Here is a 15,848-nt window from a genome sequence, read left to right on the forward strand (position 1 = left end):
TAATATCTACTATATTCTAAGTTGTCCATGACTTACCCCCCCCCCCCCCACGCCTCGATATAATCCATAGCATCATCAAAACAAGCGAACTATGCAATAGAAAACAGAATCAGTCTAAAACAGAACAGTCTGTAATGATTTGAACAAACACAATACTTCTGTTACTCCAAAAATTCTGAAAATGTAGGAAAAAGTAGAAAATTTGTATAGAAATAATGTGTAAAAAATTCAGAATTTCATCACGTTCTGGTGAATTATAGTAACTCTAGCACTGGGCGCAAAAGTTTCTATTTTTTCACAGAATCAAGTCAACAATCAACCAAATCATCCCAAAGGCTTTACTTGGCACAAACACTAATTAAAATAGAAAACACAATCATAACAGTAGCAATAATTGTGTCAACACTCCAAAATAGAAAGTAAACGAAACAATTTAAGATATCTATTGGGTTGCCTCCCAAGAAGCCATTGTCATCCTTAGTTGTAAGGCATTGTTTCAAGTATTGTCATCATTAGTTGCATGCAACTCTTTACCAAAGGGTCTAGTGTGATATATATATTCTGTTTTTTCATTTTACTCTCTTTGCCATCAATAATATGAACAAATTGATCAAATTTGGCATTGAGAATTTCTATTTCAGCTTTTAAGATATTAAAATTATTAATTTTTTATTCCAAAGTATCATATATCTATTATTGTAACACCACATTACCATTTATTTTATTGGAAAGATTATATAACCCTTTAAAGTGAGATTCATACTAGCTTTAGTTTCTTTTATTAACTCAGTTTGGCGACGGCTTACTAGTATGGTGGGTTCAATAGTTTCTATTTTTTGTTGTCCAAACACACTTTTCATCTTTTCATACGTGTCAAAAGCATTATTGCGAAGAAAAGATTTTTCAAACTTAGAATTTAAGACATGTCCATTTAGATATATTACAATCAAGCACCTTTCCAGGCCTCCCAGGGCATCAGTGTTCGCAACCACCGGATCGTCAGTTTTTGGAGTATCTAGTCGTCCGATTAGCTCTGACTCGCACCTAAGATCGCTTCATTCGTTGCTAACGCACGCTTACGCTACTGGGCCGCTGCTCTTGTGACTTTTTTTGACTTTTGGGATTGAATTGGGCTTAAGGGTTGTACAAGCCCCCCATATGTGCAGCAGTGTCTCTCTCTCTCTCTCTGCGTGTGTTCCTCTTCCTTCCTCTGATCTCCGAGATCCCCTAACTCTCTTCCTCTAAACCAAATTGTGTATCTGGGATGGATACTCAGTTAGTGTTTCCTGTTATTCCCCTCAGACTGTCTCCTCCCCGCCGTCACCGTCCGCCGTTGCTATTTCTCCTGGCGGATGTTGATCTGTGAGCCATGGAAGTTTTCTGCTGTGATTTCGGTTGAGGCGGGTTCCATTGTGCTATGGTGTTGTGGATTTAATGCTGCCTATTGTATTGCAGTGCTGATCTGATGTTTCCTCCGGGCAGACACAACTTTGGTTGGGTGTTCGGGTACTTGATTCCTGCCCCCTAATTTATTTTACTTCGGTTTGAAGCTCCCTTATGTTGATTGTGGTGGTGTGTTCATCAGTCTTCTTGCTACATGATGCGGAGCATCCCTCGACCATCACCATGGACGTCCCATCACCGCCCAAATCACGAAGAGAACCTATGACGAGAGCTCATGTGCTTGCCGTCGAAACTGAGGTTAACTCTTTCCTCTTCAAGTTTCTTTCGGATTCACACGAGAGTCGGATTCTACCTCAAATGGAAACTCTATGCACTCTTAGGTACCAAGGAAAAGATCGTGAAGATGCAAGGACGGAGACGCAAGCACCTATGGAGGAGGAGGCGGAAGAAGGATGCTTGAGACGCAAAGCAAAGGAGGTGCCGGACAACCCCGGGTGCCCGGCCACCACCAGCCCGGGTGCCCGACCACCTCCTACAGCCGGCTGGGCGAGCCCCTGGTCGCCCCGGGTGCCCGGCCTAGAAGGCCCTAGGTGCCCGGCCCTTGCCTGGCACTGGCCTCGGCCGCCCCGGGTGCCCGGCCCCCTGCCTGGGCGCTGCCCCCGCCACCCCCGGGTGCACAGCCTCCTCCTGGGCTTGGCCCCAGCCCGCACCGGATGCCCGGACCCTACAGCCACTTGGTTGTGGCCTTCCTGACCAGACCGGGTGCCCGGCCCTCCGCACCCGGGTGCTCGGACCACTCTGATGGCATGCGTGCCTCTTTGGGTTTTCACCCTTGTATTCCCTGATACGTCTCCAACTATCTATAATTTTGATTGTTCCATGCTATTATATTACCTGTTTTGGATGTTTATGGGCTTTATTTTACACATTTATATCATTTTTAGGACTAACCTACTAACCGGAGGCCCAGCCTATATTGCTGTTTTTTTGCCTATTTCAGTATTTCAAAGAAAAGGAATATCAAATGGAGTCCAAATGCAATGAAAACTTCGGGAGCATGATTTTTGGAACGAACGTGACCCAGATGACTTGGAGTTAAAGTCAAGAAGCAGCCGATGCGGCCACGAGGGTGGAGGGCCCGCCCCCCTATCTCGTGGGGCCCTCGGGCAGCCACCGACCTACTTCTTCCTCCTATATATACCCACGTACCCCGAGAACATCATAACAAGCCACGAAAACCTAATTCCACCGCCGCAACCTTCTGTATCCGCGAGATCCCATCTTGGAGCCTTTGCCGGCGCTCCGTCGGAGGGGGAATCGACCATGGAGGGCTTCTACATCAACACCATAGCCCCTCCGATGAGTTGTGAGTAGTTTATCATAGACCTTCGGGTCCATAGTTATTAGCTAGATGGCTTCTTCTCTCTTTTTGGATCTCAATACCATGTTCTCCTTGATCTTCTTGGAGATCTATTTGATGTAACTCTTTTTGCGGTGTGTTTGTCGAGATCCGATGAATTGTGAGTTTATGATCAAGTTTATCTATGAGAAATATTTGAATCTCCTCTGAATTCTTCTATGTATGATTGAGTTATCTTTGCAAGTCTCTTCAAATTATCAGTTTGGTTTGGCCTACTAGATTGATCTTTCTTGCAATGGGAGAAGTGCTTAGCTTTGGGTTCAATCTTGCGGTGTCCTTTCCCAGTGACAGCAGGGGAAGCAAGGCACATATTGTATTGTTGCCATCGAGGATAAAAATATGGGGTTTATATCATATTGCATGAGTTTATCCCTCTACATCATGTCATCTTTCTTAATGTGTTACTCTGTTCTTTATGAACTTAATACTCTAGATGCATGCTGGATAGCGGTCGATGTGTGGAGTAATAGTAGTAGATGCAGGCAGGAGTCGGTCTACTTGTCGTGGACGTGATGCCTATATACATGATCAGGCCTAGATAATATCATAATTATTCGCTTTTCTATCAATTGCTCGACAGTAATTTGTTCACCCACGGTAATACTTATGCTATCTTGAGAGAAGCCACTAGTGAAACCTATGGCCCCGGGGTCTATCTTTTATCATATAAGCTTTCAATCTACTTTTATTTGCATCTTTACTTTTCCAATCTATATCATAAAATACCAAAAATATATTTATCTTATCATACTATCTCTATCAGATCTCACTTTCGCAAGTGGTCGTGAAGGGATTGACAACCCCTTTATTGCGTTGGTTGCGAGTTCTTTGTTTGTTTGTGTAGGTGCGTGGGACTTTTGAGGAGCCTCCTACTAGATTGATACCTTGGTTCTCAAAAACTGAGGGAAATACTTACGCTACTATTGCTGCATCACCCTTTCCTCTTCAAGAAAAACCAACACAAGCTCAAGACATAGCAAGAAGGATTTCTGGCACCGTTGCCGGGGAGGTCTTCGCTCAAGTCAAGACATACCAAGTACCCATCACAAACTCATCTCCCTCGCATTTATATTATTTTCCATTTGCCTCTTGTTTTCCTCTCCCCCACTTCACCCTTGCCATTTTATTTGCCCTCTCTTTCCCAATCTCCTCTCTCTTTTGGTTGCCTTTTTTTTCTGTTTGCTTGTGCGCAGATTACTTGTCGCCATGGCGCAAGATTATACCAAATTGTGTGATTTCTCCAATACCAATAATAATGATTTCCTTAGTACTCCGATTGCTCCTCTTAATGATGTTGAGTCTTGTGAAATCAATACTGCTTTGCTGAATCTTGTTATGAAAGATCAATTCACCGGCCTTCCTAGTGAAGATGCCGCTACCCATCTGAACAACTTTGTGGATTTGTGTGATAGGCAAAAGAAGAAAGATACGGATAACGATATTGTTAAATTGAAGTTATTTTGGTTTTCACTTAGAGATCGTGCTAAAGTTTGGTTTTCGTCTTTGCCTAAAAATAGTATTGATTCATGGAACAAGTGCAAAGATGCTTTTATCTCTAAGTATTTTCCTCCCGCTAAGATTATCACTCTTAGGAACGATATTATGAATTTTAAAAAACTTGATCATGAGCATGTTGCCCAATCTTGGGAAAGAATGAAATTGATGATTCGCAATTGCCCTACTCATGGTTTGAATTTATGGATGATCATACAAAAGTTTTATGTCGGATTGAACTTTGCTTCTAGAAATCTTTTAGATTCGGCCGCGGGAGGCACGGTTATGGAAATCACGTTAGTAGATGCTACAAAACTTCTTGATAATATTATGGCTAATTATTCTCGATGGCACACCGAAAGATCTTCTAGTAAAAAAGTGCATGCTATAGAAGAAATCAATGTTTTGAGTGGAAAGATGGATGAACTTATGAAATTATTTGCTACTAAGAGTGCTCCTCTTGATCCTAATGATATGCCTTTGTCTACTTTGATTGAGAATAATAATGAATCTATGGATGTGAATTTTGTTGGTAGGAATAGTTTTGGAAACAACGCTTATAGAGGAAACTTTAATCCTAGACTGTTCCCTAGTAATTCCTATAATAATTATGCAAATTCCTACAATAATTCTTATGGTAATTTTAAGATGCCCTCTGATTTTGAGAATAGTGTGAAAAATTTTATGATCTCTCAAAAGAATTTTAATGCCTTGCTTGAAGAAAAGTTGCTCAAAGTTGATGATTTGGCTAGGAACGTTGATAGACTTTCGCTTGATGTTGATTCTCTGAAACTTAGATCTACTTCTCCTAAGCATGATATCAATGAGTCTCTCAAAGCAATGAGAATTTCCATTGATGAGTGCAAAGAAAGAGCCGCTAGATTGCGTGCTAAGAAAGATTGCTTTGTAAAGGCGTGTTCTTCTAGTTTCAATGAAAATAATGGTGAAGATCTTAAAGTTATTGATGAGTCCCCTATTAGATCTTTGTTTTGCAATATAAATCTTAATAATGATGGGACTAGAGATGAGTCAACTTTAGTTAAAAGGCGTCCCAATAATTCGGAGTTTTTGGATCTTGATGCTAATTTTCGTAAAAGTGGGGTTGGAGAGGTTAAACTTTAAATAGCATTAAATCCACTATCTTGGATTTCAAGGAATTTGATTATGATAATTGTTCTTTAGAAGGTTGTATTTCCTTGTTGCAATCTGTTGTTAATTCTCCTCATGCTTACAGTCAAAATAAAGCTTTTACCAAACACATTGTTGATACCTTGATGCAATCTTTTGATGAAAAACTTAATTTGGAAGTTTCTATACCTGGAAAACTTAATGATGAGTGGGAACCTACTATAAAGATTAAAATTAAAGATCATGAGTGTTTTGCTTTATGTGATTTGGGTGCTAGTGTTTCCACGATTCCGAAAACTTTATGTGATATTCTAGGTTTCCATGATCTTGATGATTGCTCTTTAAATTTGCACCTTGCGGATTCCACCGTTGAAAAGCCAATGGGAAGGATCAATGATGCTCTCATTGTTGCAAATAGAAATTTGGTGCCCGTAGATTTTATCGTTCTTGATATAGATTGCAATCTTTCTTGCCCTATTATTCTTGGTAGAGCTTTCCTTAGAACGATTGGCGCGATTATTGATATGAAGGAAGGGAATATTAGATTCCAATTTCCATTAAGGAAAGGCATGGAGCACTTTCCAAGAAAGAAAATTAAATTACCTTATGAGTCTATCATGCGGGCTACTTATGAATTCAGTACCAACAATGGCACTACTTAGATCTATCCTCGCTTTTATGCCTAGCTAGGGGCGTTAAATGATAGCGCTAGTTGGGAGGCAACCCAATTTTATTTGTGTTTTTTGCTTTTGTTTCTGTTTAGCAACAAATTTTGCATCTACCTTATGTTTAGATGTCTTTTATGTTTTAATTAGTGTTTGTGCCAAGTAGAACCTATAGGATAACCTACGGTGATAGTTAATTTGATTCTGCTGAAAAACAGAAACTTTGCGTGCGCGCAATTAGTTTTGTTAAATCACAAAAACATGCTTTTGCGTTGATTCTTTTTTCTGTAGATCAATAGACAAATTTTACAGGACTTCCCATTTTTGTAGGATTTCTAGAGTTCCATAAGTATTCGTGGGTTACAGATTGCTACAGACTGTTCTGTTTTTGACAGATTCTGTTTTTTGTGTGTTGTTTGCTTAGTTTGATGCATCTATGGCTAGTATTAAGTGGTATGAACCATAGAGAACTTGAAATACATTAGGTTTAACACCAATATAAATAAATAATGAGTTCATTATAGTACCTTATGTGGTGGTTTTGCTTTCTTTCACTAACGGAGCTTATGAGATTTCCTCTTGAGTTTTGTGTCGTGAAGTTTTTAAGTTTTGGGTAAAGATTTGATGGACTATAGAATAAGGAGTGGCAAGAGCCTAAGCTTGGGGATGCCCATGGCACCCCAAGATATTCAAGAATATCCAAAAGCCTAAGCTTGGGGATGCCCCCGGAAAGCATCCCCTCTTTCGTCTTCGTTCATTGGTAACTTTACTGTGAGCTATATTTTTATTCGCCACATGATATGTGTTTTGCTTGGGGCGTCTTGTATGATATTAGCCTTTGCTTTTTAGTTTACCACAATCATACTTGCTGTACACACCTTTTGGTAAGAAGCCCACTTAATTAGAATTTATTAGAATATGCTATGTGGTTCACTTATATCTTTTGAGCTTGATAGTTTTTTCTCTAGTGCTTCACTTATATTTTTTAGAGCACGGTGGTGGCTTAATTTTGTAGAAATTGCTAGTCTCTCATGCTTCACTTATATTATTTTGAGAGTCTCTTAGAACAGCATGGTATTTTCTATGGTTATAAAATTGGTCCTAGAATGGTAGGCATCCAAGTTGGGTATAATAAAAACTATCATAGAAAGTGAATTGGATGCTATGATCATTTTGATACTTGATAATTGTTTTGAGATATTAGAGGTGGTAATATTAGAGTCATGCTAGTTGGGTGATTATAAATTTAAAGAATACTTGTGTTAACTTTTGTGATTCCCGTAGCATGCACGTATAGTGAACCACTTTGTGATGAAGTTGGAGCACAATTTTATTTATTAATTGTCTTCCTTATGAGTGGCGGTCGGGGACGAGCGGTGGTCTTTTCCTACCAATCTATCCCCCAAGGAGCATGCGCGCAATACTTTGTTTTTGATGACTTGTAGATTTTTGCAATAAGTACATGAGTTCTTTTGACTAATGTTGAGTCCATGGATTATACGCACTCTCACCCTTCCACCATTGCTAGCCTCCCTTGTGCCGCGCAACTTTCGCCGGTACCATACACCCACCATATACCTTCCTCAAAACAGCCACCATACCTACCTATTATGGCATTTCCATAGTCATTCCGAGATATATTGCCATGCAACTTTCCACCATTCTGTTTATATGACATGCATCATCATTGTCATATTGCTTTTTGCATAATCATGTAGTTGACATCATATTTGTGGCAAGGCCACCTTCATAATTTTCATACATGTCGCTCTTGATTCATTGCATATCCCGGTACACTGTCGGAGGCATTGATATAGAGTCATGTCTTGTTCTAAGTATTGAGTTGTAATCTTGAGTTCTAAGTAAATAAAAGTGTGATGATGTTCATTATTAGAGCATTGTCCCAGTGAGGAAAGGATGATGGAGACTATGATTCCCCCACAAGTCGGGATGATACTTCGGACTAAAGAAAAAAAGGAAAAAAGAGAAAGGCCAAAAGAAAAAAGTCCCAAAAGAAAAAAAAGAAAAAAAGAGGAAAAAATAAAAAATGAGAGAAAAAGAGAGAAGGGACAATGCTACTATCCTTTTTACCACACTTGTGCTTCAAAATAGCACCATGATCTTTATGATAGAGAGTCTCCTATGTTGTCACTTTCATATACTAGTGGGAATTTTTCATTATAGAACTTGGCTTGTATATTAATGATGGGCTTCCTCAAAATGCCCTAGGTCTTCGTGAGCAAGCGAGTTGGATGCACACCCACTTAGTTTCTTATGTTGAGCTTTCATACATTTATAGCTCTAGTGCATCCGTTGCATGGCAATCCCTACTCACTCACATTGATATCTATTAATGGGCATCTCCATAGCCCGTTGATACACCTAGTTGATGTGAGACTATCTTCTCCTTTTTTTGTCTTCTCCACAACCACCATTTTATTCCACATATAGTGCTATGTCCATGGCTCACGCTCATGTATTGCGTGAAAATTGAAAAGGTTTGAGATTGCTAAAGTATGAAACAATTGCTTGGCTTGTCATCAGGGTTGTGCATGATTAAATACTTTGTGCGATGAAGATAGAGCAACAGCCAGACTATATGATTTTGTAGGGATAACTTTCTTTAGCCATGTTATTTTGAGAAGACATGATTGCTTTGATTAGTATGCTTGAAGTATTACTATTTCTTATGTCAATATGAGCTTTTATTTTTGAATCATTTGGATCTGAACATTCATGCCACAATAAAGAAAATTACATTGAGAATTATGCTAGGTAGCATTCCACATCAAAAATTCTGTTTTTATCATTTACCTACTTGAGGACGAGCAGGAATTAAGCTTGGGGATGCTTGATACGTCTCCAACGTATCTATAATTTTTGATTGTTCCATGCTATTATATTACCTATTTTGGATGTTTATGGGCTTTATTTTACACATTTATATCATTTTTGGGACTAACCTACTAACCGGAGGCCCAGCCTGTATTGCTATTTTTTTTGCCTATTTCAGTATTTCGAAGAAAAGGAATATCAAATGGAGTCCAAACGCAATGAAAACTTCGGGAGCGTGATTTTTGGAACGAACGTGACCCAGAGGACTTGGAGTGCAAGTCAAGAAGCAGCCGAGGCGGCCACGAGGGTGGAGGGCGCGCCCCCCTATCTCGTGGGTCCCTCGGGCAGTCACCGACCTAATTCTTCCTCCTATATATACCCATGTACCCCGAGAACATCAGAACAAGCCACGAAAACCTAATTCCACTGCCGCAACCTTCTGTGTCCGCGGGATCCCAACTTGGAGCCTTCGTCGATGCTCCGTCGGAGGGGGAATCGACCATGGAGGGCTTCTACATCAACACCATAGCCCCTCCGATGAGTTGTGAGTAGTTTATCACAGACCTTCGTTGTCACGCCCAATAAGTGATACTATCCTAAAGAGACTCGAAGGTCCCACCAAGGATAGAACCGCATATTGATACGCTTTTGCAAGATGGATATAATTACATCAACATTACATAATAGATGGGGATACATACAAGAGGCATACAATGCCACACGAATACAACATCATCATACATAAGAGTACCATCTGACTACGGATGAAACACAAACAGAAACTCAAATGACATCCACCCTGCTAGCCCAGGCTACCGACCTGGAACCTATCCCCTGATCGGAGAAGAAGTAGAAGAACTCCAAAACAAGTAACATCTCTCTCGCGTCATGATCATCGCATAACCTGTACCTGCAACTGTTGTTGTAGTAATCTGTGAGCCACGAGGACTCAGCAATCCCATTACCATGGGTATCAAGACTAGCAAAGCTTAATGGGAAAGGAAGGGGCAAAGTGGTGAGGTTGCAACAGCGACTAAGCATATATGGTGGCTAACATACGCAAATGAGAGCGAGAAGAGAAGCAAACGGAACGGTCGTGAAGCTAGCAATGATCAAGAGGTGATCCTGAACTCCTACTTACGTCAAACATAACCCGAAACCGTGTTCACTTCCCGGACTCCGCCGAAAAGAGACAATCACAGCTACACACGCGGTTGATGCGTTTTTATTCGAATCAGGTGTCAAGTTATCTACAACCAGACATTAACAAATTCCCATCTGCCACATAACCACAGGCACGGCTCTCAAGAGTTTATACCCTGCAGGGGTGTCCCAACTTAGCCCATCACAAGCTCTCACGGTCAACGAAGGATATTCCTTCTCCCAGGAAGACCCAATCAGTCTTGGAATCCCGGTTTACAAGACATTTCGACAATGGTAAAACAAGACCAGCAAAGCCGCCCGATGTGCCGACAATTCCGATAGGAGCTGCAGATATCTCGTTCTCAGGGCAACACCGAATAAGTCAAGCTACGAGTAAAACCATCCCTCGAGTTTCCCCGAGGTGGCCCCACAGGCTGCTCGGTTCGGACCAGCACTTAGAGAAGCACTGGCCCGGGGGGGCTAAAATAAAGATGACCCACGGGTTGGCCGACCCAAGGGAAGGGTATAGGTGGTGGTGAGGCAAATGGTAAAACCAAGGTTGGGCCTTGCTGGAGTAGTTTTATTCAAAGCGAACTGTCAAGGGGGTCCCATAAATCACCCAACCGCGTAAGGAACGCAAAATCAAGGAACATAACACCGGTATGACGGAAACTAGGGCGGCAAGAGTGGAACAAAACACCAGGCATAAGGCCGAGTCTTCCACCCTTTACCAAGTATATAGATGCATAAATTAAATAAGAGATATTGTGATATCCCAACATAATCCTGTCCACCATGGAGCAATCTTCAACTTCACCTGCAACTAACAACGCTATAAGAGGGGCTGAGCAAAGCGGTAACATAGCCAAGCAATGGTTTGCTAGGAAGGGTGAAAAGGTTAGAGGCTGACATGGCAATTCGGGAGGCTTGAAGAGCAAGTGATAGGTATCACATCATAGAGATAGACCGAAGCAACTAGCATAGCAATGATAGTATTGAGATCCAAGGTGACGGTCATCTTGCCTGAAATCCTGCTAGGAAGAAGAACGAGTCTATGAAGAAGACGAACGGGAGTAGTCAAACGAATCCTCACAATCGCAACATTACCGAAACTAAGAAGCAACACCGGAAAGAAACAAACAACATGGTAAATGCACAAGCATAAGCATGTCATGATGCACAAACAAGTATGATGCATGTCCGGTTTAAACCGATGCACCATTTGTGAGTTATGATATGCATGAACATGAGGGACTTTTCTACAAAACTGGTAACTCTGGATAAATAGGCAAATTTGTTGGACTGATAAAAAACCTAAACAGGCCGAAACTAGCTGGAGCAGGCCCAACAGAAGGGGGAAAAAGGGAGGCGCTTGGGGGTGTGGCCTCACCCAGTGGGCTTCGGCCTGGTTCGGTGAAGGCAGCAGGCTGAGGGGCGGCGCGAGCGAGCTGGGCCTTGGCTCGGGCCTGATCTGGAGGGTGCTGGAGGATGACGCTCCTGTTCTGATGAAGCAGAGGTATGCGGTCAACGGAAGCGGCCGTTCGGGCGCTCGTTTCATGCTAGATGCAGAGAGCTACGGGAGGCGCCTGGAGTTGGAGGAAAGCATCGGCGCGCACAAGAGGTCGGGGATGGATGGGTCCATGGCGGAGGCAGGGCGCGGACGACGCGGAGACGGTCGGATCTGGGCGGTGTCGTGAAAGTGCATTATATCGACTATAGGCGGGTGAATAGGCGATTTTTATGAATTCTTCACTGAGGAATTTGCCGGTGAGGAAATTCCTTAGCGAAGAACTACTTGCAGCGGAATAAGTACTCAGAAGTAAGCATGACAGAATACACACATGGTCATCAGGATGAAATGAAGACAAACACAGAGTATAGAAAGCGTAAACACAGGATAACACAAGATGAAGACAAACAGACTGATGAACTTGAACTGAGGAAATTGAGAAAGTCTTCAGTCAAAGTCTTCAAACACAGATATGAACAAACACTCAACACAGTAATGAGGAAATGAAAGAGTTGAGGAAATAGAACCACTAAGGTTGATGAAGACAATGATTTGGTAGACCAGTTCCAACTGCTGTCTCAGTTGTACATCTGGTTGGAGCGGCTGAGTATTTAAACTCGAGGACACACAGTCCCGGACACCCAGTCACTAAGCACGCAACTCAGGACACCAAGTCCTCACCGTATTCTCCTTGAACTAAGGTCACACAGACCTCGTCCAATCACTCGTGGTAAGTCTTCAGGCGACTTGCAAGCCTTCACAGACTTCGGTCACTCGGCGATCCACAATTCCTCTTGGATGCTCTAGACCATGACGCCTAACCGTCTGGAAGAAGCACAGTCTTCAAAGGTAACAAGCGTCGGATCCACGCAGGATCAATCTCTTCAGTGATGCTCAATCACTTTGGGTTTGTGGGTGTTTGGGTTTGGATTTTCCTCACTCGGTGATTTTCACTCAAAGTCCTCGGAGGATGGGTTGCTCTCAAATGACAAGTGTCAGTTTCTCTTGGAGCAGCCAACCAGCTAGTGGTTGTAGGGGGCGGCTATTTATAGCCTAGGGAGCAGCCCGACATGATAAGACATAAATGCCCTTAAATGATATGACCGTTATGTGGATAAGATATTTTGGGATAGCTGGCGCGTAGCATAGCAACGGTCGGCAATTTGACTCTCAAATTCCTCAGGGCTATCATGTTCCTCACTGTGTAGGCAATTCACACTGGCGAATTCCTAACTCCTCAGTCAGAACAAATTCCTCAGCGACCAGAAGAACTTCGTCTCTGTCACTGAAGAAATTGACTGAACTGTATGAGATTTCCAATGGCTTCACTCGAAGGGATTGGTAGGTGTAGGATTTTGAGTTGAGCATCACATGGAAATTTTTCCTTAGTATTTCCTCGACCCCCTTTAACAGTACGGTGTTTCCTATGACTCAAGAAGGAGAAAAACAAAACTATGAAAACGAAAGTCTTCAAGCTTCATATTCCTCGCATGTATATCAAGTCTTCACGGACACACCAATTTCTTCACTTTCAAAGTCTTCATGAAAGTCTTCAGAAATACCAAAATCTTCAGTCGAAGATATTCATTTTTAGGGGTCGACTTTCTCTGTAAATATCAAACTCCTCATAGACTTATAGACATGTGTACACTCATAAACACATTAGTCCCTTAACCTATAAGTCTTCAATACACCAAAATCACTAAGGGGCACTAGATGCACTTACAATCTCCCCCTTTTTGGTGATTGATGACAATATAGGTTAAGTTTTCAACGGGGATAAACATATGAAGTGTAAGTACTGATATTGAGGAATTTGATTGCAAGATATAGAAGAACTCCCCCTGAAGATGTGCATAGTGAGGAATTTGCTTTTGAAGCAATGCACACTTGAAGAGTTGAATCATGGAGATCTCCCCCTATATCTTGTAATTCATACATGCATTTGACATATAATATGAAGAATTTGAAATGCATGATGAAATATGGTGCCTAAGGAGATTCAGCATGCATGAAATAATATTAACGAGGAACAAGCATGCAGAATCAGAGCACAGTGCATCAAAAGTATCAGAGCACCATCGGGTTTAAGATTACAACTCGATCCAATAAAAGTTTCAGAAGAACGAGAGTTGTAACTTAGCAAAAAAACGCCCATATAATAGACCCGCTTGAAGACTAACTCAGATTTCTCCCCCTTTGTCATCGAATGACCAAAAGGATCGAAACTGAGGACTAACGCCCCTGAAGAATATCAAGTTGATGGAGGAGCGCCAGCGTTGCCGGGATCGGTTGTCGTAGTAGGGCCTGCTGCAGTGTCGTCCAAGTCTTCATTTTCATCAGTGCCGCGCGATGAAGAATAGGAGCTGGCCACCAAGGAAGGAACCTTGACCTTCTTGAATTTCTTCGGTGGAGGTGCAGACCAGTCAAATTCTTCCTTGAGACCCATGCTCTTCAGATCTTCGGCGCTGTAGATATGAGATAGAACAGCCCAGGTACGGTTGAAGGTTTCATGGAGGTAGTATTGGTTTTTCTTCACAGCATTGTGGGTTCAGGTCATGTTGTAAAGAATGGAACAAAACTGACGCTTGACCCATTTATGATTGCAATCAACTTTCTGATGAAGACTAAGGAGTAACTCACGATCAGTCATCACTCTGGGTGATGTGGCTTGAGGAATTTTCTTGGCAGAGGTGTTCGTGGCAGAGTCATGTGTGGCAGAGTCATCATTGGTGGAGTAGGATGCAGGCTCGCAAAATTGACCATCCAATGGACGAATGCCTTCATCTATCACAGCAGTTGCCTTGCCTTTGTCATCAGCTAAGGAATATGTCCGTTTGAGGACTTCAATTGGAGGCAAGAATCTGCCATGGTTCAGAGTATCAGCCTTATAGTTGAGTGAAGACCTTTTCCTGATGAATTTCATAATCCATGGTGCATAAGGCTTCAGCTCAAACGGTGGCATAGCAATGTTTGACGGGAACGCCATGAATGATATTGAAAAGCATATTCTTCATGATGCCAACGACTTCTTCATCATTTGAGTCATGGCCTTTGATAGGACTCATTGTCTTCATCAGAATGCGATAGACAATCCGTGGCACATACAGTAATTCCTTGACGAGGAATTTGGTTCGTGGGGCCAGCCCTGGCTTCAAAGGCTTCATCAGCACTTGCATGTAATGATTGGTAAGCTCAGGTTCATTGTAGACGCAACGTGCACCATCAAGGGGAGGACTGAGTGGAAGGACACGAAGCAATTCAGTTGTTGTTGCCTTGTAGTGAGTATTTTCAGACATCCAGTCCAGCACCCATGAATTCACATCTTCAAAAGTTCCTGTGATGTGCAGCGTCGCATAGAATTGAAGAATGAGTTCTTCATTCCAATCACAGATATCAATGCAGAAATTCAGTAATCCAGCGTCGTGAAGAACACTAAGGACTGGCTAGAAGCACGGCAGAGATTCCATGTCCACATGAGGAATGTGTGCATGATCGAAGACTTTGTCTTTGTCGAATAGCATAGAGGAATAAAAGTTTGCTTGACTAGTAGTCCAGAAACGCCTCTTCCTTATGCGAGCAGAATCATAGGGATTATAAGCAATGAAGAACACATGCTCGTTGAAGAAATCAGCAGCCTTAAACTTTCACTTCTTTGAGAATGGATCCTTTGGCTTGGGCACAGGAGTGTCAGTGAGTTGCATCACAACCTTAGGAATCACAATCTCAGGTTCTTCAGGCTGAGGAATTTCTGGTTCCTCTTCAGTGGCAGTCTGCATGTTCAACGTATCAGCAGCCACAGTTTCTTCAGCACTAGTGGCTGGAATTTCTTCATGCACAGACGAGGTGGGATGATTTTCTTCAGAGCCCAGTTGAACCGTTGATGCGAGGTATCTGCTGTAGTGGGGTGAAGTGTCGAGTATTGGGATGCTGACTTTCCCAAAAGTCATCAGTCATCACAGGTGTGGTGCATCCAATGTCCACGTCTTCATCTTCAAGTTCTTCAACGCCGGCCTCTTCAGCTGTGAACTGAGGCATGGGCGAGGAAGCAGCAGGGGTTGAAGGGATCGCATCCACTTCAATTTCTTCATCAATCTGCTCTAACAAAATAGCAGAATGATGTTCTTCATCAGATCCGCTAGGGATCACATATTCTTCACCATAAGGAACAAGGTCCTTTGATGGCATGGTGGAAATCGGAACAGCATCAATGGGATTCTCAAGTGAGCTGGTCATAGTCTTCATTTTT

The sequence above is a fragment of the Triticum aestivum genome, chromosome 4B, assembly GCF_018294505.1.
Source record: "Triticum aestivum cultivar Chinese Spring chromosome 4B, IWGSC CS RefSeq v2.1, whole genome shotgun sequence".
Taxonomy (NCBI): domain Eukaryota; kingdom Viridiplantae; phylum Streptophyta; class Magnoliopsida; order Poales; family Poaceae; genus Triticum; species Triticum aestivum.